Source organism: Rhinoraja longicauda, chromosome 3, assembly GCF_053455715.1.
Source record: "Rhinoraja longicauda isolate Sanriku21f chromosome 3, sRhiLon1.1, whole genome shotgun sequence".
NCBI classification, from domain to species: domain Eukaryota; kingdom Metazoa; phylum Chordata; class Chondrichthyes; order Rajiformes; family Arhynchobatidae; genus Rhinoraja; species Rhinoraja longicauda.
Window position 1 is genome coordinate 3,578,919 of NC_135955.1, and position 26,466 is coordinate 3,605,384.

Here is a 26,466-nt window from a genome sequence, read left to right on the forward strand (position 1 = left end):
GTACACAACTCCCACTAGCGTTTTCTGCCCCTTAGTGTTTCTAGGCTCTACCCATATCGATTCTACTTCCTCCAAGCTAATGTCTTTCCTTTCCACTGCTTTAATCTCCTCTCTAACCAGTAACGCTACCCCACCTCCTTTTCCTTTCTGTCTATCCCGCCTGAATATAGAATATCCCTGGATGTTGAGCTCCCAGCCTTGGTCACCCTGGAGCCATGTCTCCGTAATCCCAACTATATCATAATCATTAATAACTATCTCCACATTTAATTCATCCACCTTATTACGTATACTCCTTGCATTGAGACACAAAGCCTTCAGGCTTGTTTTTACAACTCTCTTACCCCTTGTACGATTATGTTGAAAAGTGGCCCTTTTTGATTTTTGCCCTGGATTTGTCTGCCTGCCACTTTTACTTTTCACCTTGCTACCTGTTGCTTCTACCCTCATTTTACACCCCTCTGTCTCTCTGCTCCAGCTCCCACCCCCCTGCCAACAAGGCAATCTGGCCAGCACACAAGCTTTCATCAGCATTGCTCTGAAATATTTTGGCCTCAATTTGGAAGTCCAGGGTGGGAGGTCAAGTGCCTGTCAAGCAAAACGTACTCAGAGAAATTGGTTAAATCAAATCTCAACCCACTGGTCAACATAGTCTTCTAAAGATGCACGGAGAATGACCACACAGGTGTATTCTCTCTCTTACCAACTAATCAACACTAACCTGCACTATGAAAGCATGCCTTCCAGATATTAGAGAGGGATCTGCTCTTCAATTACTCTGAGACGAGATTGCTGGAGTAACTCAGCAGGCCAGGCAGCATCTCTGACGTTTCGGGCCGAGACCCATCTTGATCTTGACCCGAAATGTCACACGTTCCTTCTCTCCTGAGATGCTGCCTGTCCCACTGCTACTCCAGCATTTTGTGTCTATCTTCGGTGTAAACCAGCATCTGCAGTTCCTTCCTAAACACTCCAAACTGGGTTTGCGCTCATACAAAAATATACTGTAAATGGCAGAACCCTTAGACGCACTGATAGAGAGAAATCTTGGGGTGCAAGTCCACAGCTCCCTGAAAGTTGTACATTATATAAGCTGATAAAGAAGGTGTACAAGATATTAGGTGTAAAAGGCAACAAGTAATGCTGCAGCTGTGTAGACCACATGCAAGTAGATGTGCAGTTTAAATAGGCATCACGGTCACTTCTACAGATGCATCACAAACAGTACACTGTCAGATTGCATCACAGCCCATTTCGCAACAGGTCTGCACAAGATCATAAGAAATTGCAGAGTTATAGATGTAGCCCAGTCCATCACACAGACCAGATATCCAACCATTGACTCCATCTGCACTTCACGCTGCCTCTGGAAAGGAGCCAACATGATCAAAGACTTGTACCTGTCCCACCCCGGTCATTCCTTCTTCTGCCTGCTCCCGTCCGGCAGAAGGTACAAAAACTTGAAAGTGCGCACCACCATACTCAGGAACAGCTTCTTCCCCTCTGTTATCAGGCTTCTGAACGGTCCTTCCATAAGCTAGGGTACTGTCCAATTATCCTCTACCCCATTGCGGGCATTGGACTTTATGTCTGGAACTAATGTGCCACAATGCCGAGTACTATATTCTGCACTCTGTATCTTCCTCTTTGCTCTACCTATTGTAAAGTTTGATGTGATTGCATTAATGTATGGTATTTTCTGATCTGATTGGATAGCGAGCAAAACAAAGCTATTCACTGTACCTCGGCACACGTGACAATAACGAATCTAAACCTAAACACTGTGGCATGTTCCTGTGCTGTAGTCTTCTGCGATGTATGTTCTATATTGAGAAGTATTACTTCAGATCACTAAATATGAAACAGTGTTGGGTTTGTGCCCAAAATTTGTATGGTAGGATCAAATATGTACTGCAGATGTTGAAAAAAATCAAACCGGGGGAGTAAAGACATTGACGTGGCACTGAGTCACTCACTGTTACAAAGGTGGTTTTGGTCACCAATGAATCATCTCTTGAGCATGCAGAGGCAAAAAAAATCTGCAACTTCATAGACCCTTTGCCAGCTTCTGAATCAGGGCATAATCAGAACAGTCAGAAAGTGTGATAAATCTCAAGAGTTTAGGTCTAGTTAATGTGTAACGTAGTTCAAAATAATGAAAATCAACTGATTTCTGAGGTGTAACACTCAATGAATATTCATCAATACTTGTTGATCAATACTTGTTGGTAGTTCCCTCAACGCTGAGTTCAGCTATCGCACGGTCCCTGTCTCGAGAATTCATGAAAACCAGGCGACATTTCATAGGCCCACCTGTCGTTGGGTAAGCTATTTTACTCGTGACTCTGCAATATCCAAACAGTGCATTCCAAGCACTCTAGTTGATTATTACCTTTCCTCAAAGCCAGAAACGCTAGGATAGTTTTAATGTAGGACACTGCAACATTCCTATTCCAGACCAATGCTGTATTTTTTAGATTTTTTTTTTAGATTTAGAGATACAGCGCGGAAACAGGCCCTTCAGCCCACCGGGTCTGTGCTGCCCAGCGATCCCCGCACATTAACACTATCCTACACACACTAGGGACAATTTTTACATTTGCCCACACGGTGGGAGGAAACCGAAGATCTCGGAGAAAACCCACGCAGGTCATGGGGAGAACGTACAAACTCCGTACAGATGGCGCCCGTAGTCAGGATTGAACCCGAGTCTCCGGCGCTGCATTCGCTGTAAGGCAGCAACTCTACCGCTGCGCCACCGCCCGTGAATTCAAAGTGCTGCTAATATTAATCTCACATACCAGACAATGTTTGTTGATTGCCAACAGTAACATGTTCTGATTATGCTCTTGTTTGCATACAGTGATATGCCCCAAGGAGACAATAAGGGAGACTTTTGGACAGGCACATAGATATGTTCAGAACGGAAGGATATGGATTGTGTGTAGGCAGATAAGAGTTGGTGTTGACATCATAAAGGACACAAAGTGTTGGACTAACTCAGCATGTTTACTTGGCATCATGTTCAGTTAGCTTTAGGACATAGAACATAGAACAGTACAGCACAAGAACAAGCCCTTTGCCTGTGTAAGAAGGAACTCCAGATGCTGGTTTAAACCGAAGATAGACACAAAAAGCTGGAGTAACTCAGCGGGATAGGCAGCATCTCTGGAGAGAAAGAAAGGATGATGTTTCGAGTCGAGACCCTTCTTCAGACTGGTTAGGGATAGGGGAAACGAGAGATATAGACGGTGATGTGCAGAGATAAAGAGCAATGAATGAAAGATACGCAAAAAAGTAAATGATAAAGGAAACAGGCCATTGTAAGCTGTTTGTAAGGTGAAAATGAGAAGCTAGTGCGACTTGGGTAGGGGAGGGAGAGAGAAAGGGAATGCCGGGGCTACCTGAAGTGAGAGAAATCAATATTCCTACCACAGGGCTGTAAGCTGCCCAAGTGAAATATGAGATCCTGTTCCTCCAATTTGCATTTAGCATCACTCTGACAATGGCGGAGTCCAAGGACAGAAAGGTCTGTGTAGAAATGGGAAGGAGAATTAAAGTGTCCAGCAACCGGGAGATCAGGTTGGTTCACGCGGGCTGAGCGAAGGCAGTCTGCGTTTGGTCTCGTCAATGTATAAGAGTTCACATCTTGAACAACAGATACAGTAGATGAGGTTGGAGACAATAGACAATAGGTGCAGGAAAGGCCATTCGGCCCTTCGAGCCAGCACCGCCATTCAATGTGATCATGGCTGATCATTCTCAATCAGTACCCCGTTCCTGCCTTCTCCCCATACCCCCTGACTCCGCTATCCTTAAGAGCTCTATCCAGCTCTATCTTGAATGCATTCAGAGAATTGGCCTCCACTGCCTTCTGAGGCAGAGAATTCCACAGATTCACAACTCTCTGACTGAAAAAGGTTTTTTCTCATCTCAGTTCTAAATGGCCTACCCCTTATTCTTAAACTGTGGCCCCTTGTTCTGGACTCCCCCAACATTGGGAACATGTTTCCTGCCTCTAACGTGTCCAACCACTTAATAATCTTATACGTTTCGATAAGATCTCCTCTCATCCTTCTAAATTCCAGTGTATACAAGCCTAGTCGCTCCAGTCTTTCAACATATGATAGTCCCGCCATTCCGGGAATTAAACCTACGCTGCACGCCCTCAATAGCAAGAATATCCTTCCTCAAATTTGGAGACCAAAACTGCACACAGTACTCCAGGTGCGGTCTCACTAGGGCCCTGTACAACTGCAGAAGGACCTCTTTGCTCCTATACGTAACTCCTCTTGTTATGAAGGCCAACATTCCATTGGCTTTCTTCACTGCCTGCTGTACCTGCATGCTTCCTTTCAGTGACTGATGCACTAGGACAACCAGATCTCGTTGTACGTCCCCTGTTCCTAACTTGACACCATTCAGATAATACTCTGCCTTCCTATTCTTACCACCAAAGTGGATAACCTCACACTTATCCACATTAAACTGCATCTGCCATGCATCCGCCCACTCACACCTGTCCAAGTCACCCTGCAACCTCATAGTATCTTCCTCACAGTTCACACTACCACCCAGCTTGGTATCATCTGCAAATTTGCTAATGGTACTTTTAATCCCTTCATCCAAGTCATTAATGTATATTGTAAATAGCTGCGGTCCCAGCACCGAGCCTTGCGGTACCCCACTAGTTACTGCCTGCCATTCTGAAAGGGACCCATTTATCCCCACTCTTTGCTTTCTGTCTGTCAACCAATTTTCTATCCATGTCAGTACACTGCCTCCAATACCATGTGCTCTAATTTTGCCCACTAATCTCCTATGTGGACCTTGTCAAAGGCTTTCTGAAAGTCAAGGTACACCACATCCACCGGCACTCGCCTGTCAATTTTCCTGGTTACATCCTCAAAGAATTTCAGAAGATTAGTCAAGCATGATTTCCCCTTCGTAAATCCATGCTGACTCGGAACAATCCTGTTACTACTATCCAAATGCTCCGCAATTTCGTCTTTTATAATTGACTCCAGCATCTTCCCCACCACTGATGTCAGACTAACTGGTCTATAATTTCCCGTTTTCTCTCTCCCTCCTTTCTTAAAAAGTGGGACAACATTAGCTACCCTCCAATCCGCAGGAACTGATCCTGAATCTATAGAACATTGGAAAATGATCACCAATGCGTCCACAATTTCTAGCGCCACCTCCTTAAGTACTCTGGGATGCAGACCATCAGGCCCTGGGGATTTATCAGCCTTCAGTCCCATCAGTCTACCCAACACCATTTCCTGCCTAATGTGGATTTCCTTCAGTTACTCCGTCACCCTAGGATCTCTGCCCACTAGAACATCTGGGAGATTGCTTGTATCTTCCTTAGTGAAGACAGATCCAAAGTACCGGTTCAACTCGTCTGCCATTTCCTTGTTTCCCATAATAAATTCCCCCACTTCTGTCTTCAAGGGACCCACATTTGCCTTGACTATTTTTTTCCTCTTTACATACCTAAAAAGCTTTTACTATCCTCCTTTATATTATTGGCTAGTTTACCCTCGTACCTCATCTTTTCTCCCCGTATTGCCTTCTTAGTCATCTTCTGTTGCTCTTTAAAAGAGTCCCAATCCTCTGGCTTCCCACTCTTTGCTTTGTTTTACTTCTGCTCTTTTATTTTTATGCTGTCCTTGACTTCCCTTGTCAGCCACAGGTGTCTCTTACTCCTCTTGGATTCTTTCCTCCTCTTTGGGATAAATTGATCCTGCAACTTCTGCATTATTCCCAGGAATACCTGCCATTGCTGTTCCACCGTCTTCCCTGCGAGGGCCTCCTTCCAGTCAATTTTGGCCAGCTCCTGCCTCATGCCTCTGTAATCCCCTTTGCTATACTGTAATACTGACACTTCCAATTTTCCCTTCTCCCTCTCAATTTGTAGAGTAAAACTTATCATGTTGTGATCACTGCCTCCTAATGGCTCTTTTACCTCGAGTCCCCTTATCAGATCAGGTTCATTACACAACACTAAATGCAGAATTGCCTTCTCCCTAGTAGGCTCCAGTACAAGCTGTTCTAAGCATCCATCTCGGAGACACTCCACAAACTCTCTTTCCTGGGGTCCATTACCAACCTGATTTTCCCAGTCTACCTGCATGTTGAAATCTCCCATAACCACCGTAGCATTACATTTGCGACATGCCACTTTTAGCTCCTCATTCAATTTGCACCCTATGTCGAGGCTACTGTTTGGGGGCCTGTAGATAACTCCCATTAGGGTCTTTTTACCCTTACAATTCCTTATTTCTACCCATAATGATTCTACATCTCCTGATTCTATGTCACCCCTTGAAAGGGAGTGAATATCATTCCTCACCAACAGAGCGACCCCACCCCCTCTGCCCACCCATCTGTCTTTCCTATATGTTGTGTACCCCTGAATATTCAGTTCCCAGCCCTGGTCCTCTTGTAGCCATGTCTCAGTGATTCCCACAACATCATACTTGCCAATGTCTAACTGAGCCTCAAGCTCATCCACTTTATTTCTTATACTTCGCGCATTTAAATACAACACTTTAATTTCCGTATTCACCTTCCCTCTCACACCGGTCACAATTGGCCCTGACTGTACTCGCTTATCCCTTCTAGAACTTCCCTCCCCATTCATTCAAGTTTCTTGATCTTTCTTAAACAGCATTAAAGGTCAAATCTTCCTGTCATCAAACAGTTCTTCAATGTGAACTGTCAAGAATCAGCCATTTGAAACAAAATGCATGATCTGCGGAGACAACGCTCCCTCTCGATAACCAGGAAAAATTTGGTTACAGGTGAAAGTTGTTCTCGGGCTGCTGTACATGGTGCAGGTGTCATTCAGGGCATGTTGCCAACTGGCCCATTCCAGACTGCAGGAGTATGTGCTGAAGGACGCACTGAAGGATGGTGAAGCCAATTCCTAGACTCTGTGGGGGAGGACCACAGTCTCGGGTCCTTCTGCTCCTGGACATTGAGGGGAAGAGCCTAGTTGAGAGGACACCTCGAAGAGCAGTAAGGGTGTTTCGTTTTGCTTAAAGATAGGTGTGAACACTACCAAGTACGACACTAATGAATGTATAGACACAGAATATCTGCAGATTTATTGCATAATTTTTGTTTTGCCTATGCAATTCTGAAGAAAGTTTCTAGGATCTAATGAGCGGCTGACCTACAAAGACTTACTGTTTGTCCAGAACTTGCTAAGTTACTAATGGTTTGATTTGACTGGATGGCATCAAAACAAAATGTTTCACTTATCTTATCACTTCACTTTGCTTTAGAAAGGCTCACTAATATCCTCATTGGGATTACTGTAATACTTTTGCAATTACTGTAATACTTCTAACTGGCAAGACAGGTTTTATTTTAATGGTACCCAAAGATAAATGATTTAACACAATTTATTAAATTGATGTCCAAGGAGTAAGTGGATGTAATTTAATTGTGCGGTTCAGACAATGTCCATAAACTAACTATAATGTGCATCCCCATAATTTTCAATCAGCAAAGTACTATTAAACATTAATTGAAACCATCTAAACCTTTCAAAACCTTGTAAATGCTTTTTGCGATGAAAACGTTAATGAGCTGAAACATTAACTCTGTTTCTTTCTCTATAGATGGTAGCTCATATTTACACTATTTTTGCTTTTTACTCATGTTCATTTTTTCATTTTTTGAAGAAATTGGGCATTAAATGTTTAATGTACAAGGGTAAAAATAATATGCAGGAGGACATTGACAACAATGGAAAATCGATATGATACCCAGTTGGATATGCAGGGATTGGAAGGATATGGATTATGTGCAGGCAGATGAGATTACTTATTCTTGGCATCATGTCCAGCACAGATATTGTGGGCCAAAGGGCTGTTCCTATACTGTTGAATGAATGAATGAAAGAATGAATAAGTTTATTGGCCAAGTATGTACACAGACAAGGAATGTGCCTTGGTGCTCCGCTCGCAAGTAACAACATACAGTAAACAATTAAGAATAAAGCATAAAACATTAAAACATTAAGAATACAACATTACAGTTTAAACATGTGAGTGAAATAAACCAGAGCAAAAAGAGACTACAGACTTTTGGTTATTGAGTAGAGCTACTACTCGCTGAAAAAAAGCTGTTTTTATGTCTGACAGAGGCTGCTTTGACAGTCCGGAGTCGCCTTCCAGAGGGAAGTGCTTCAAAGTGTTTGTGGCCAGGATGAGAGGGGTCAGAGATGATCTTGCCCGCTCGCTTCCTGGCCCTTGCAGTGCACAGTTCGTCAATGGGGGGGAAGGTTGCAGCCAACAACCTTCTCAGCTGATCAAACGATTCATTGCAGCCTCCACATGTCATGCTTGGCGGCTGAGTTAAACCAGACCATGATGGAGAAGGTGAGGACAGACTCTATGATGGTAGTATCAAATTGGACCATCATTGCCTGTGGCAGATTGTGCTTCCTCAGCTGCCGCAGGAAGTACATCCTCTGTTGGGCCTTTTTGACTGTGGAGTCGATGGTGGCCCCCCATTTAAGGTCCTTGGAGATGATGGTTCTAAGGAACTTAAATGACTCCACAGAAGTGACTGTGGTGTTGTTGATGGTGAGTGGGGGGAGGAGAGGGGGAGCTTTCCTAAAGACTACAATCAGTTCCACTGTCTTAAGAGTATTGAGCTCCAAGTTCTATGTTATGTCTCGGAACTAGCAACTCAGTGTTCACGTTCAAATATGACAATGGGAAATTTTGCAAGCAAATCTGCTGTAAAATGGATTGTTCCATTGTGAAACTTCTTCCACTGAATTTGTGGAGACGACTACCATGTCTTCTTTCATTTTAGTTTTTTAGCTTTAGAGATACAGCGTCGAAACAGGCCTCTCGGCCGACCGAGTTCACGCCGACCAGTGATCACCCATACACGCTGTATCCATGGGAGAAATTATAAAGTTAAAGGTTAAAGACCCCTCAACAGAAGTGGGGAGACAAATGAAGCCTGTTAAACTGCAGGGAGGGCGAAGGAGGGGGATGTCTCTGATAGGTAAAATTGAGGTGACCATGGGAGAAGCTGCAAACATGGTTATCTAAGGTATTTATTCACAAAATGCTGGAGTAACTCAGCAGGTCAGGCAGCATCTCAGGAGAGAAGGAATGGGTGACGTTTCGGGTCGAGACCCTGCTTCAGGGATGAGTTATCTAAGGTATGAGTGACTGGGTGTGGTTAGAGAGCGAGAACCTGGACAGATTTACATTAAAAATAAAACAATGTTCTGGAGTAACACTAAGTGCACGACTGGACGTCATTTTGGGTTTGGACTCCAAGTCCTCCAAAAATGCCGCCTGACTTGCCGAGTTACTCCAGCGCTTTGTGTCCTATTTTTTCTCTGCAGTCCCTTGTGTCTAGACAAAAAAATGTCTGAGTCTCGAAATGCAGAACACGTATACATACCCGGCAGGACAGGTTGGGCATTTCCTCCACACCCAGGGGCAAAGAACAGAAATAAGCCAAATTCACAGATGAATGACAGATAGAAACAGAAATCAAATTACCTAAATTTGAATAATTCACTATTGAGCCCTGAAGGCTGCAATGTGCCCAAACAGAAGGCGAAGTGTTGTTCTTCAAGCTTCATTGGGTTCATCGTGAAGGTGGTGGAAATTGCTGAGAATTAGTTATTGGATGCTGAAGCTAGTGGTTTGGAAGGCGAGGACCAAAGAACTCTAACCTGATCTGTCCTAGAGGAGACCACACTTTAAAGTGAGAGTGAAATGGAGAATTAAAGTGGCAGGAGGCTCAGAGCCACCACTGAAGATTGAACACAAGTGTTGCTGAAATGCGTCACCAAACTGCAGTTATTTTCTCCTTCGAAGAAGATATCTTATTGTCAACACTAAATGCAATGCGCTCAATGGGAAAGAAGTGCAAGTGTGTCTCTGCTTCATCTACAAAGTCCAATTGGGTCCCTGAATGGTGGGAAGAGCAGAGGTGAAAGCACAAGTGTTGCATCACCTGTAGTTACAAAGGAAAGTGCTGTATGAAGGTGGGTCGTTGGGGGAAACAGAAGAGTAAACCAGGGAATTGTGAAGGGAATGGTCCCTGCAAAATGATGAAAGGGAAAGAGACGATTTGTTTGGTAGTGGAATCTCTTTAAAGGTGATGGAAATTACTGAGAATGAGCCGTTGGATGTGTAGGCTGTTGGTTCGGAAGGATTTAGTTTGAGTTTAGTTTATTGTCGCGTGTACCGAGGTACAGTGAAAAGCTTTTGCTGTGTGCTAACCAGTCAGTGGAAAGACAATACATGATTGCAATTGAGCCATTTACAGTGTACAGATACATAAGAAAATAACGTTTAGTGGAAGTTAAAGCCGTCAAAGTCCGATCAAAGGTAGTCCGAGGACCAAGGAACTCTAACCTGAAGGATAGGAGCAGAGGTGCAAGAAACGGAGATGACGTCAACTGCTCTATTAATCATGGCAGAGGGAAAGCCACAATACAGGAAGGATGGAATTTCAGTGGCACCTGTACTAAAAATGTCATCATCAGAACAAATACAAAAGAGACAGAGCAACAGGGAAAATGAAATAGAGTCCTTATAAGCGGCAAGGTTAGATAAAGAGTTGTCATAATAGTTGTGGCAGATGGTAGAAATGCAAATGGATGTCCGTAGCTAGACTATCCCCTGAGATGGAGATAGAGATCGAAGACAAAGGGAAGACTCAGAGTCTGACTATGTGTATTGAGTGTCAGGTGAAAATGGAAGCAAAAATAATGAAAATACCAAGTTTTGCAAGAGGCTGCACCAATGCACCAGAATGCATTGATGTACCAGAAAAAAGCTGACGGAGTGGCCCCGGGTAAGAACAAAACAAAAACTGCACCATATATCTCACAAAAAGTCAGGCATAGCTTGTGCCCAAGTGAGTGCCCATCACTGCACCCTTTGGCAATTAAATGAACGCTGGCCAGACTAATTTATTCTAATATTCAGACAAAGGCTCCAGTGTTCCATTTACATTCCTAACTGGCAAATGTGTGCAGCAATAAACGTTGGTAGATAATTCCAAATCACATTTATTCATCTTTCTCCAATTTCGCTTCAGAAACAGATTTCACAATTCAAGTCAATGACCCTTTATGGGAATAATTCAAATGAAAGGTCAATGAATTGAAACGTTAACTCTGTTTCTCTCTCCACAGTTGCTCTCTGACTTGCTTGGCATCTGCGGTCTTTCTTTTTTTTTGTAAATGAGCGAGGCATTTGTTCACCCACAAAGAATGAACACAATCTGAAGAAGAGGGGGAACTCTCATGCCACCTAAAAGGACTTTAAAACCCTGATTTATCTTAACTACCAGACGTTAGTGCAAAAGGCAAACCTGTTACAAAAAAGATCATAATGTTCAATTGTATTTATATCATAACACTGTAAAGTAAATATTGCTTGGAAATGTGTTCTTTTTCAAATTAAACAGTTTACCTCAGTAAAAACTAATGATAGGCAAGGCCCTGCCCTGCTGTGTGCTTACAACCCAGCGGTATGAATATTGATTTCTCTCACTTCAAGTAACCCTTGCTTTCCATCTCTCTCCCTGTCCTCCTGATTAATTTTACTGATTGTATGCCTCGTTGTCATCTTCCCCTCAGCTAACAATGAATCATTCTACATCTTCCTTGATCATCGTCCCCTTTGATCTGTGTTTTCACACCTTACTCTTCGATATCTAGTGTGACACCTGTGGCTTTAAACTAAGTAGTGGGGGGGGAGGGGTTAACAAATTGTGAATATGAAGATGAGGTAAAAGGGAATACAGGAGATATTGCAAAAGACTCTCGGAAGAATGGGAACAGAAGTTCTAGAGGGGAAAAGAAATTAAGGGCAGGGCCAATTGTGACCGATGTGAGAGGGGAGGTAAATACAGAAGTTAAAGTGTTGTACTTAAATGCGCGTAGTATAAAAAATAAAGTGGATGAGCTTGAGGCTCAGTTAGTCATGGGCAAGTATGATGTTGTAGGGATCACTGAGACATGGCTACAAGAGGACCAGGGCTGGGAACTGAATATTCAGGGGTACACAACGTATAGAAAAGACAGACAGGTGGGCAGAGGGGGTGGGGTTGCTCTGATGGTAAGGAATGATATTCATTCCCTTGCAAGGGGTGACATAGAATCAGGAGATGTTGAATCAGTATGGATAGAAATGAGAAATTGTAAGGGTAAAAAGACCCTAATGGGAGTTATCTATAGGTCCCCAAACAGTAGCCTCGACATAAGGTGCAAGTTGAATCAGGAGATAAAATTGGCGTGTCAAAAATGTAATGCTACGGTGGTTATGGGAGATTTCAACATGCAGGTAGACTGGGAAAATCAGGTTGGAAATGGACCCCAGGAAAGAGAGTTTGTAGAGTGCCTTCGAGATGGATTCTTAGAACAGCTTGTACTGGAGCCTACCAGGGAGAAGGCAATTCTGGATTTAGTGTTGTGTAATGATCCTGATCTGATAAGGGGACTAGAGATAAAAGAGCCATTAGGAGGCAGTGATCACAACATGATAAGTTTTACTCTGCAAATGGAAAGGCAGAAGGGAAAATCGGAAGTGTCGGTATTACAGTATAGCAAAGGGGATTACAGAGGCATGAGGCAGGAGCTGGCCAAAATTGACTGGAAGGAGGCCCTAGCAGGGAAGACGGTAGAACAGCAATGGCAGGCATTCCTGGGAATAATGCAGAGGTTGCAGGATCAATTTATTCCAAAGAGGCGGAAAGACTCTAAGGGGAGTAAGAGACACCTGTGGCTGCAAGGGAAGTCAGGGACAGCATAAAAATTAAGGAGAGGAAGTATAACATAGCAAAGAAGAGTGGGAAGACAGAGGATTGGGACTCTTTTAAAGTGCAACAAAAGTTAACTAAAAAGGCAATACGGGGAGAAAAGATGAGGTACGAGGGTAAACTAGCCAATAATATAAAGGAGGATAGCAAAAGTTTTTTTAGGTACGTGAAGAGGAAAAAAATAGTCAAGGCAAATGTGGGTCCCTTGAAGACAGAAGCAGGGGAATTTATTATGGGGAACAAAGAAATGGCAGACGAGTTAAACCGTTACTTTGGATCTGTCTTCACTGAGGAAGATACACACAATCTCCCAAATGTTCTAGGGGCCGGAGAACCTAGGGTGATGGAGGAACTGAAGGAAATCCACATTAGGCAGGAAATGGTTTTGGGTAGACTGATGGGACTGAAGGCTGATAAATCCCCAGGGCCTGATGATCTGCATCCCAGGGTACTTAAGGAGGTGGCTCTAGAAATAGTGGAAGCATTGGAGATCATTTTTCAATGTTTTATAGATTCAGGATCAGTTCCTGTGGATTGGAGGATAGCAAATGTTATCCCACTTTTTAAGAAAGGAGGGAGAGAGAAAACGGGTAATTATAGACCAGTTAGTCTGACATCAGTGGTGGGGGAGATGCTGGAGTCAATTATAAAACACGAAATTGCTGAGCATTTGGATAGCAGTAACAGGATCATTCCGAGTCAGCATGGATTTACGAAGGGGAAATCATGCCTGACAAATCTACTGGAATTTTTTGAGGATGTAACTAGGAAAATTGACAGGGGGGAGTCAGTGGATGTGGTGTACCTCGACTTTCAGAAAGCCTTCGACAAGGTCCCACATAGGAGATTAGTGGGCAAAATTAGGGCACATGGTATTGGGGGTAGGGTACTGACATGGATAGAAAATTGGTTGACAGACAGAAAGCAAAGAGTGGGGATAAATGGGTCCCTTTCGGAATGGCAGGCAGTGACCAGTGGGGTACCGCAAGGTTCGGTGCTGGGACCCCAGCTATTTACGATATACATTAATGACTTAGACGAAGGGATTAAAAGTACAATTAGCAAATTTGCAGATGATACTAAGCAGGGGGGTAGTGTGAATTGTGAGGAAGATGCAATAAGGCTACAGGGTGACTTGGACAGGTTGTGTGAGTGGGCGGATACATGGCAGATGCAGTTTAATGTAGATAAGTGTGAGGTTATTCACTTTGGAAGTAAGAATAGAAAGGCAGATTATTATCTGAATGGTGTCAAGTTAGGAGGAGGGGGAGTTCAACGAGATCTGGGTGTCCTAATGCATCAGTCAATGAAAGGAAGCATGCAGGTACAGCAGGCAGTTAAGAAAGCCAATGGAATGTTGGCCTTCATAACAAGAGGAGTTGAGTATAGGAGCAAAAAGGTCCTTCTACAGTTGTACCGGGCCCTGGTGAGACTGCACCTGGAGTACTGTGTGCAGTTTTGGTCTCCAAATTTGAGGAAGGATATTCTTGCTATGGAGGGCGTGCAGCGTAGGTTCACTAGGTTAATTCCCGGAATGGCGGGACTGTGGTATGTTGAAAGGCTGGAGCGATTGGGCTTGTATACACTGGAATTTAGAAGGATGAGGGGGGATCTTATTGAAACATATAAGATAATTAGGGGATTGGACACATTAGAGGCAGGAAACATGTTCCCAATGTTGGGGGAGTCCAGAACAAGGGGCCACAATTTAAGAATAAGGGGTAGGCCATTTAGAACGGAGATGAGGAAGAACTTTTTCAGTCAGAGAGTGGTGAAGGTGTGGAATTCTCTGCCTCGGAAGGCAGTGGAGGCCAGTTCGTCGGATGCTTTCAAGAGAGAGCTGGATAGAGCTCTTAAGGATAGCGGAGTGAGGGGGTATGGGGTGAAGGCAGGAACGGGGTACTGATTGAGAGTGATCAGCCATGATCGCATTGAATGGCGGTGCTGGCTCGAAGGGCTGAATGGCCTACTCCTGCACCTATTGTCTATTGTCTATTGTCTATCTCTATGTCAGAGTTTCAAGTTTCTTGGTGAAAATATGACCGAGAATTTGGCCTGGTCCAACCATGGCAAAGAAGCTAGGAGAATGGCGTTGAGAGTGAAAGATAGATCAGACATGAATGAATGAATGAATGAATGAATGAATGAATGAATGAATGGTAGAGTGGACTTGATGGGCCAAATGGATTAATTCTGCTCCTATCAATTATGAACTTATGATCATGAATATCAACGATATGACCAAGAAAGCAGACCAATGCCTGTACTTCCTCAGAAAATTAAGAAAGTTCTGCATGTCTCCAATGACCCGCACCAATCTCTACAAATGCATCAGGGAAAGGAGCCTAATGGGATGCATCACAGCTTGGTATGGGAACGGCTCTGCCCATGGTCACGAGAAACAGCAGAGTTGTGAACGCAGCCCAGTCCATCACGCAAATCGGCCTCCCTGCAACCAACCCCACCACGTCTCTCTCGTTCTAATTCAAATTTCCTGTTACTGCCTTTGCACTTTATATCTGCGCTCACTCTGTAGCTGTGGCACTATGGCCTGCACTGTTTATTTTCTCTTATGAACTACCTGTGGCACTCAAGTATGGTTTGATTTGGCTGCAAAGCAAAGATTTTCACCGCATTGCAGTACATGCAGCAATAATAAACCAACACGAATATGATATATGAGCAATCAGTGGAACAAATGATCAAGATAGCAACTTGTCCTAAAACCAATTAACTAATTGACGTCCCTTTACGTGAATCTGTTCCTGCGTTAAATCCGTGGCTCCACTCCACCCTGCATTGATTTTATTAGGGCAATATTGTGTTGCCTAGGTTACCCACATCCCACAAACAAACACTTTTACATTAAGAATAATCCAACCTTGTTCGCAAAACCTGTTTATATCGTTGTACTCACTGAGATTTCCATCAGAACAACATTCCTTTCACCAAATTATACAGCATTTGATGTAAAGCTTTCTGTGCAAGTCTGTGCAAGTAAATTGACTCTCATGCTTTCCGCATTACAACAGTGATTGTGTTTCATCAAAATTACATTACTGGCACTTAAGCTATTCTGAGTGTTTTGAAAGGGGCACGAAAGGTGCCAGATAAATGTGTTTTTCTTTCTGTCTTGCTGGAGAGCCTTCTACCCGGTATGAAAAATCACAAATCTTTGAATTTTGTATGCCATTATTTGCTGGCTTGTCCATTTTACAATTCTATATTTTTACTTAAAAATAAGTGGTAATTGATCACAATAATTAGTCATAGTATCATACCAAATGGAACCAAGCCCTTCGGCTCATCAAGCTGACTAAGATGCCCATCCAAGTTAGTCACATTTTCCGAGTTTGATCCCTATCCCTCTCAACCTTCCCTTCCCATATATTTGCTCAAGTGTCTTTTAAATATTGTTCTTGTACCTGCCCAACCACTTACTCTACCAGCTTGTTCCATATCCATACCACACCCCATGTGAAACAATTATCCCTCAGTAGATACACAATGCTGGAGTAACTCAGCGGGACTGTCAGCATCTGTGGAGAGAAGGAATGGGGGATGTTTCAGGTCGAGACCCTTCTTCAGACTGAGAGTCAGGGAAGAGGGAGACTAGAGATATGTGGATGAGTAAGGTCTGAAAATTACAGATCAAAGCAGACAATGATCAAAGAAATATATATAGAATGATGTACCTCAGGTTACTTTCAAATATTTCCCCTCTCACCTTAAACCTTTGCCCTCTAGTTCTTGATTCCCCTACCATGGGGAAAAGTTTATGTGCATTCACCTTATCCATGCCTTACATGATTTTATACACCTTTATAAATAACATCACCCCTCATCCTCCTGCGCTCCGAGGAACAAAGTCCTGGCCTGTCTAACCTCTCCCTACTGCTCAATCCCTCGTCCCTGCAATATCTTCGAAACTTGCACACAGCAGGTTATCATAAACATTCAGACAACAAAAATTAAGAAACTGCAAATGCTGGAAATCTGATGAAATTAACCCGAAACATTATCTGTTTCACTTTCCACAATCCAAGTGTTTCCATCTGTTTCTGTTTTTATTTGAGCCGAGATAATGGCATTCAGTCCTTAAGCTCCAAGGTACACTATTTCGACTAGGTACCCTATAAACACAAAAGGCTCAGACACAATGAAAAAAAATTACAAGAGGAACGTATATTTAAACAGCTGCTGTCTTCTCACAAAGTAAACTTCAACAATTTTGTTTCCACAATCATGGCTACACTGGAATTGATCTGTTCAAATGCACCTGAGTAATTGCAGTCACAACCACTTCAGTAAGGCATTATCTGCAGCTTATTGTATTGCTAAAGGAGCTATGTATATAAATTAGCTGCATATTTCCTACATTACCACATTTCAGATGTCTCTCAAAAGATAAACAGTGTTTTTAGCCCCCAATAATATGAATGGTTCTGTTGAAATGCAAATTCTGTTTACACTCTAAAGTAATTTTCAGGTTTTTGGACTCCAATTGCAGATCATACCCTTCAGGAACACATGCCGAACACTTGCTATTAGTACATACAATTCACCAACACATAAATTAGTCTAATAGCTCTGGGCAGTTAATGCTTGAATTCCCTTGGCGAAGAAAATCACAATGATAGAAAATTATTCCTTTGCAATAAAAAAAAATTCGCAACATCTTTACCAGAAGGCTGACAGCATTAAAGGGTATTTGCTACAAGGAGTGGTGGGACAATCTTGGATTGTTTTCTCTGGAACACCTGATAGAAGTACATAAAATTATAAGCCCAGGTAGAGTAGACAGTCAGAACCTTTTGGAAATGTCAAAGACTAAAGGGCATAGCTTTATGGTGAAAGGGGCAAAGTTTAAAGGAGATGTGCAGGGCAAGTTTTTTTTAAACACAGAGGATGGTAGGTGCCGGGAATGTGCTGCCAGGAGTGGTGATGGAGGCAGATATAATAGAGACTTTTAGAGACTGTTCCTGTGCTGTACTTTTTCTATGTTCGATGTACAGTTGAGAAAGGGTTTAAATACACAAATAGATTACCAAAGTCATTCATTTGAGTACATTTACACAGTACTTTATCTCTCATTGGAAATTCCACATCGATGTCTAGGAATCATGAACACTGAAAGAATCTATACATTAACAATTTGGATGAGAATGAGGAATCAACTCACGGACGGCACCGAGGTTTATGGTGCGGTGGACAGTGAAGAAGGTTGTCTAAGTTTACAGCAGGACCTAGATCAACTGGGAAAATGAGCAAAGGAACGACAGAGATGGAATTTAATTTGGGCAAGCCCGAAGTAATGTATTTTGGGAAGTTAAACTACGGCAGGACAGACAGAGTGAGTGTGGCACAGATGGACAAGGTGGTAGAGAAGACATGTCGCCTGATTGTCTTCATCAAACAGGGCATTAAATACAAGAGTTATCACATCATCTTACAACTCTACTAAACATTAGTGAGACCACATCTGGAATATTCTGTGCAGTACCGATAGCCATACTACATGATGGATGTGATTAAGCTAGAGAGAGTGCAGAAAAAAATTCACAAGATGTTGATAGGACTGGGGAGCTTCAGTTGTAAGGAGAGTTTCAATAGACTGGGACCGTTTTCCCTGCAGCAAAGGAGGCTGATGGGTGACCAAAAAGAGGTTTATATAATCATGAGGTACATAGACAAGATGGATGGTCACAGTCTTTATCCCGGAGGGGGGGAGTCTAACATGAGAGAGCATAGCCTTCAGGTGAAAGGGGAAAGATTTAAAGAAAATCCAAGAGGCAAGATGTTCACACATAAGGTGGTGGATATATGGAACATGCTGCCAGAGGAAATGGTTGAGGCAGGTAATATTACAATATTTAAAAGACGATTAAGATTTGGAGAGCTTTAGAGGGATACTAGACCAAGTGGACCCGTTGGGCCCAAACCTCTCCTGCATTGGTGCAGCACCCTCTCCTCCCCACCTCCCCTCTACCCACTCATCCCCCCCTTTCCTCCCCCCTCCCCCCCACTCCATCCCCCTCAACCCCCTTAGCCTCCCTCCTCCCCCCTTATCCTCCCTCTTCCCCCTCCCACCCTCCCCCTCCCTCGGAGATAGATTTAAACTTTCAAACGTGAATAACTTTTAAAATATAACAACAATTTCAATGGAACATCTTCCATTAGCACCAAAGGACGAAGGTGAGTAAGGTGGGTCTAAATTTGTTGCGCTTTCGTGTACCGTTTTGGCTGTAGTTCAAGAACAAACAAACAAACAAACAAATGAAAGTTTTAGTATATTGATGGACCAGGTGCAGGAAAATGGAACCTGAGATCTGCATGTAGAAGTTGGGCCATAGGGCCCATTTCCTCGCTGAAATACTCTTTGACTCTAATATTGGACAGGAAGACCTATCACATCAATACCAGCTCTATTAAAAGGTCATCCAGCTAGCCTCACCCGCCCCTCAGCCTTGTAAATCCCATCCAATTCATGGAATGATTGTCATTCCCATTAGAATTTTGTTAATCTTTCAATGCAGATATGTGGGCACAACCTCAAAATCAAGAGCTTAATAAATATTTTTCTTATCTCCATTTAATATGAAAGAGAATGTGGTTCATAGACCTAAACAGGAGTTTGGAAACTACAACCAATGGGGTCAGAAAACAAATATTGAGAAGTTTCAAATACCCAAATCTATTTACTTTAAATGTTTTAACGTCTTGACGAAAAGAGTACCAAGGTAAATCTAACACAAAAAAAAGAAGTACGTTTTTAGGCCAAATCATCTTAATTAATATAGTGAAAATACAGAAATTGAATTGACCTTGCATTCAAAATACACTTTGCGTTTTCTTTTAAAACAAATCTAAAATATGCTCATCAACTCATCCTTCTTAAAGCACAATGATTAGCCTAGTTTAGTTTAGAGATACAGCACAGAAACAGGCCCATTCAGCCCACTGTCCGCACTGACCAGTGATCCCAGCACACTAACGCTAACCTACGCACACTAGGGACAATTTACAATTATACCAAACCAATTAGCCTACAAATCTGTATATCTTTGGAGTGTGGGAGGAAACCGGAGATCCCAGACAAAACCCACGCTGGTCACGGGTCGAACATACAAACTCTGTAAAGACAGACCCATAATCAGGGTTGAACCCATGCTGCCGAACCAGGTAAGGCAGCAACTCTACCGCTGTGCTACCGTGCCGCCCATTTTAGGACAGAAAAAGCAGAATATGCAAGATCAATGGAATGTCATAGGAAGTACTGAGAATCAGAGGGCCTTGATTATTTTCTAAGTATCACTGAAAGCAGTAGCACAAATAGATAAGATGGTGGACAAGGCATACAGGATTGTTGCTTTCGTTAGCACAGAATACAAGAGCAATCATATAAAATATCAGTCAAATCACAACTTAAGTAATGTGTTCAGCCACGCTATAAGCAGTACACGATTGCACGGGAGAAGGTGCAGAAGAGATACACGTGAACGTTGCCCAAGGTGGAGCAGATATTATTTCAAGAGATAAGTACGAGGTGAGACTGGATAGGCCGGGTTTGTTTTCCTTGGATAGAAAAGGGTGAGGAAGAAGCTGAGAGATATACAAAATAAGCAGCAATGCAGATAATGCACATAATGAGAAAAATTGCCCTCAGCAGATATCTCTATAGAAGGCATTGGAGAGTTGTGAATCTGTGGAATTCTCTGCCGCAGAAGGCCAATTCACTGGATGTTTTGAGGGAGTTAGATTTAGGTCTTAGGGATAAAGGAATCAAGGGATATGGGGAAAAAGAAGGAACAGGGTACTGATTTTAGATGATCAGCCATGATCATATTGAATGGCAGTGCTGGCTCGAAAGGCCGAGTGGCCTACTCTTGCACCTATTTTTCTATGTTTCTATGTTTAAGATAAGATATGAGATGATCTGAAATGTTTTACCCCTTAGTCTCAGAATCATTTAGAGATACTTAGACAACCATTTTAATCACCAAAGAATAGGTGTGAGCAAGGCAGAGTATAGAAAGGCAGAGTATTGAAAGATATTTGTTGGCATTATGTACCCTAACTGACAGATACATGATTAGGACATTCATAATTATTGCTACCGTCTGCATCAATTTTTAAAAGTCAGAATTTCCCTGCAATTATTTTAGAAAAATGGACAGATACAAAGTGATGATGGGAAGTTCTGGTAGAAGACTTATTGGGGAATCAAAAACTAGAAACCATAACTTTTACAATCCAAAAGAGAAGAAATTCTCAAACCGAAACATGTTTGCAGGTACCTATATAATTAAGTGGTTGGGGTAAAGGCCAAAAACATGTAAGGGAAAGTCGATTTACTGAGAAATAAATCAAACATGTCAAGATGTTTGACAAGATGTGTGACAAGGACCATGTAAAATATATTCAGCGTCAACCAATTCCGGCAAATGACATTTAAATGATGGTGGGAAATGCTTTTAAAGCACCATCAATTGCATTAATTTCCCTTGAAGTGTAACGACTGTTGTTCGGCGAGGAAACACGACGAATTGACACAGCAATATTTTCTCTTGAAAGGTAGGCTGAAGGTGTAAGCTGACAACTCTGTGGAGCAATTATACAGAATCAATAAAGAGGAACAGTGTGCGTGTTTCCAATTTTGAAGAGAAGCAAAACTGGAGGTGATATATAATACATACAAGACTGTCAGCAAGAAATCGTGTTCGGAATTTAGACAGCTTTACACAGAAAAAGGAACTCGTTCCCACAGAGAACATAGTTGAAAGATAGTAAAGATAAGCACAGGGGAGAACGAACCAAAATGATGCAGCTGCTAAACCTTGATAAGACGGGAGGCAGATTCAGGGGAGCATTAGCAAGGACTGGCAGGCCTGAATTGCCTGTTTCAGCTTTGCAGACACTTCTGATGTAACATTCAATAAACCAGACTATTTCAGGAATGGAATTGACTCGAAAAAATATTGAAAACATGTTGCTGAAACACCACCAAACGTTCCTGCTTTGGTTTAAACATGAAACTCTGACATGTAATTGCTGACAACATCAATATCTGAACAAAAATAAACCAAAGAACAAAATACTAAAGTGTAGAAACAAGGAACTGCAGATGCTGGTTTACAAAAACTGACACAAAGTGCTGGAGTAACTCAGCAGGTCAGGCAGCAGCTCTGGTGTCCACGGATTGGTGATGTTTCGGGTCAGGACCCTTCTTCAGTCTGATTGTCTGGAAAGGCTGGACAAAGCCTGGCAGGTTCATAAGTTCACAAGTTAAAGGAGCAGAATTAAGCCATTCAGCCATCGTCTACTCCGCCTTTTAATGATGGCTAATTTATTTTTCCCTCTCAACCCCATTCTCTTGCCTTCTCCCCAACTCCTGACACCCTTACTAATCAAGAATCTGTCAATCTGGCTTCTTCCCGGCAACCATTAGGCTCATAAACCACACTGCAACTCCTGACCACAATCCTACTTCAGCACCAAACCACGACGGCCTTCGTTTTAGCTCCACTGTATACTTCCTTTTTGCATTATTGTGGTGTGGTTACCTTGTATTACTGATTACTAATTTATTGCATGACATTATTATATATTCATTTGTGTTTTATTGCGTTAATGTGCCTGTAAAGCTGCAGGAAATGGGAATTTTATTGTTCCGTTTCCAGTGCATATGACAATTAAACACTATTTACGCTCTTTATAAGCACATTAGCCAACAACGAATTATCAGTCTTCTACATTAACCAGAACACCTTTAAAGCAGGGGGATTGTTGATTAAAAAAACTCAGAGACATGAATGATCCCAGCAATTATCTTCCTACCACCCTCCACCCCCGTCTCTTTCTACCCTCCTACTCCATCAGTCTGAAGAAGGGTCCCAACCCAACATATCTGTCCATTTCCCTCCACCAATGCTGCCCAACCTAGTGAGTGCCTCCAGTGCTTTTGCTCTTATTTACAGCTATTTGCTGGCTTGCCCATTTTATAATTTTATATTTTGACTTAAAACCTGGCATAATCATTTTTATAATGACCAACAATGATAAGAGTCATAGGGTATGGAAACCCTTCTTCTGTCCATTGCCACCACAGATGCTGCCCGACCCTCTGAGCCCCTGCAGCACTTTTTATTTTTGCTATTCTTTCCAGTATTGGCCTCTTGCCGTTCTTATAATTCAAGATTTCAACTTAAAATGGACATAATAATTGTAATACAAGGAAATGCAGCAATTAACCTTTTTCTGCTTGTGAGCTGGCAGAATTTTATACTTTGACTTTTTTTAAAGGCATAGTCATCATTACAATGTAGGAAAATGTAACAATTTGAGGATGCGAGGAAACATTTGAGGACATTTTAGAGGAAATACGAGGATGTATTTCCTGTTGCCAGGAAGTGAGGGCCTGAGCTACAGGGGGAGATTGTATATATTGTATATAGTGTATATATATTCCTTTGTTTGTCCCACACCGGGGAAATTTGCAGTGTTACAGCAGCAAAGTGGATAGCAAGAGATCATTAATTATAAATAAAAATAAAGACAAGGATAAATTGTCACCATTTACTGCGTATTCCTTAACTGTTACTGTTGACTGGTCTGCTGGGAGTAGCGCTGGTTGTGCAGTCTCACAGCAATGGGAAGGAAGGACCTCCGATATCTCTCCTTCACACACTTGGGGTGAAGGAGTCTGTCACTGAAGGAGCTACTCAGTGCAGTGACAGTGTCCTGCATGGGGTGGGAGTCATTGTCCAGCAGCGATGTTTTCTTTGCCATCATCCTCCTCTCTCCCACCGCCTGTATTGAGTCGAGGGGACAACCCAGGACAGAGCTGGCCTTCCTGATCAGCTTGTCGAGTCTCTTCCCCTCCGCTGCTGAGATGCTGCTGCTCCAGCAGACCACTCCATAGAAAATGGCTGATGCAACCACCGTGTTGTAGAAGGTCATGAGGAGTTCCCCCTGCACTCCAAAGGACCTGAGTCTCCTCAGCAGATAAAGTCTATTCTGGCCCTTTTTGTACAGTGCTATGATGTTTTCGGTCCAGTCAAGTTTATTGTTGAGGTAAACACCCAGGTACTTATAAGAGTCCACCCTCCCGATGTCCATTCCCTAGATGTTCACCGGTGTCGGGGGGACATGGCTGTGCCTGCGGAAGTCCATCACCATCTCCCTGGTTTTCCCCGTGTTGATCCGGAGGCGGTTCCGCTGGCACCAGTCCACAAACTCCTTGATCAGTTCTCTGTTCGCCCTATCATCGTCGCCTGTGATGAGGCCGACGATGGCAGAGTCGTCAGAGAAGCAGTAGATAGCAGTTTGCAGAGCTGTGCCTGATGTCCGCAGTATACAGGGTGAACAGGAATGGAGCTAGCACTGTTCCCTGCGGAACCCCTGTGCTGCAGACCACCATGTCCGAGACATAGTCCTCAGCAGGAAACTGAAGAGTGATCTCATAGAGGTGTATACGATCAACAGTTTTCTACCGAGAATAAATCAAGTGCCAGAGGAAATAGGTTTAATGTGAGATAGGAAAAAATTTAATATGAACCTGAGGAGCAACTTTTTCACACAAAGGGCGATAAGTATATTGAACGAGCTGCCAGGGGAGGTAGTTTGAGGCAAATACCCTGACAACATTTAAAAGGCATTTGGATAGGTACATTGTTAGGAGAGGTTTACAGGGATATGGGCCAAATGCAGGCAGGTGGGACTAGTGTAGATGAGGCGGCTTGGCCGGCATGTGAAGGTTGGGCTGAAGGGCTTGTTTCCGTGGTGTATGCCTCTATGGCTAATTAGAGTCATAGAATCATATAGCACAAAAAACTTTCTTTCCTCTACCGATGCTCCCTGCCCTGCTGAGATTCAAATTCCCAAATCTATTTACTTGAAATGTTTTAATGCCTTGACTTAAAATGTAATATTTTTAAGCTAAATTGTTTGCAGTTATTTGCTGCTTGGCCATTTTATAATTCTATATTTCAACGAAAAAACAGGTAGATACCTATCCATGTTCTCTAGAGATTCTGTCTGACACTCTGAGTTACCCCAGCACTGTGTCTTTTTCATGTAAATCAACGTATGCAGTTTCTTGTAACCACAATTAAAGCCATATAGTTATACTGTATGGGAACCTTTCTTTTCTCAAGAAGCAGCCTGACCTGCTGAGTTTCAAATACCGAAGTCCACTTACTTTAAACGTTTTCATACCTTGACCTAAAGGGTAATTTTTTAGGCTAAATTAAATTTGTAGGAAAAATGCAACGATTACACTGATAGAGCCCGGTGACACAACGGTAGAGTTGCTTCCTTACAGCACAGAAGACCTGGGTTCGATCCTGACTTTAGGCGCTGTCAGTATGGAGTTTGTACGTGCCCTGCGCGGGTTTTCTCCGAGTGCTCCGGTTTCCTCCCACAATCCAAAGACATGCAGGTTTGTAGGTTAATCGGTATAAATGTAAATTGTAGGATAGTGCAATGGAACGGGGTGATCGCTGGGCATGGACCTGGTGGGTCGAAGGACCTGTATTCCGTGGTGTATCTCTAAACTCTACAGTATGGAACCCTTTCTGCTGTCCATTCTCATCACCGACACTGCCTGATCCTCTCAGTCCCTTTAGCACTTTGCTGTCATTTGCTAGCTTGCCCATGTTTCAATTCTAAATTTCAACTTAAAAAACAAGCGTAGTCGAAGAAAATGCAACAATTTAGTCATAGAAACCTTTTTGGTTTGCTCCGGATTGCAGTATTTTGCTGGCATAATTTTATACTTAAAAAAAAAACCAGGCGTAGTCATCATTACAATGTAGGAAAATGCAACAGTCATCGAGTAAGGTCTGGAAACCTTCTGTCGATTGCCTCCACGGATGCCGAGTCCCCCCAGCAATTTGTTTGCTGTCATTTGCTACCTTGCCCATGTTACAATTCTCTAATTTCAACTTAAAACAAGCATTGAAAGTCGTTGTAATACAAGAACACGCAACAATTGAACACATGCAGCACTGTTTTCCTACTCCATGTCCCGGCATCTATAGTCTCTCTCTCTCTCACTCTCTCTTGTCTCGAAGGTCTTTCTCGACCCGAGACGTTGCCTATTCCTTTTCTATAGAGATGCAGTCTGTCCCGTTGTTGAGTTCGTTGCTCCTTGTGTCTATCTTCGGTGTTTTGTGTCTACCTTCAGCATCTGCAGTTCCTTCCTACACAGTCACAGGATCATCATACAGCCAAGTCCACTCGAGCTTATTGTGATATATATATATATATATAGTGTAAGAAAATAACTGCAGATACTGGTACAAATCGAAGGTATTTATTCACAACATGGAAGAGACCAGACACAACAGGGAATCAAATGATGAAAGACATACTTCACTGTACTTATGTGTGTGTGTGTGTATATATATATATATATATATATATATATCACAAAATGTTGGAGTAACTCAGCAGGTCAGGCAGCTTCTCAGCAGGAGAGATCCCATTCCTTCTCTCCTGAGATGCTGCCTGACCTGCTGAGTTACTCCAGCATTTTGTGATATATATATACACACACATAAGTACAGTGAAGTATGTCTTTCATCATTTGATTCCCTGTTGTGTCTGGTCTCGTCCCAGCTCCGGCTGTGTACCCAACTACTC

At 42.7% G+C, this 26,466-nt stretch overlaps 1 protein-coding gene across 3 annotated transcripts in view; it reads right to left on the reverse strand.

Annotated features, from left to right (window-relative positions):
• Nucleotides 1-26,466, reverse strand: part of lifra (LIF receptor subunit alpha a) — a 156,106-nt gene that overhangs the window by 129,271 nt on the left and 369 nt on the right. The window lies entirely within an intron of this gene.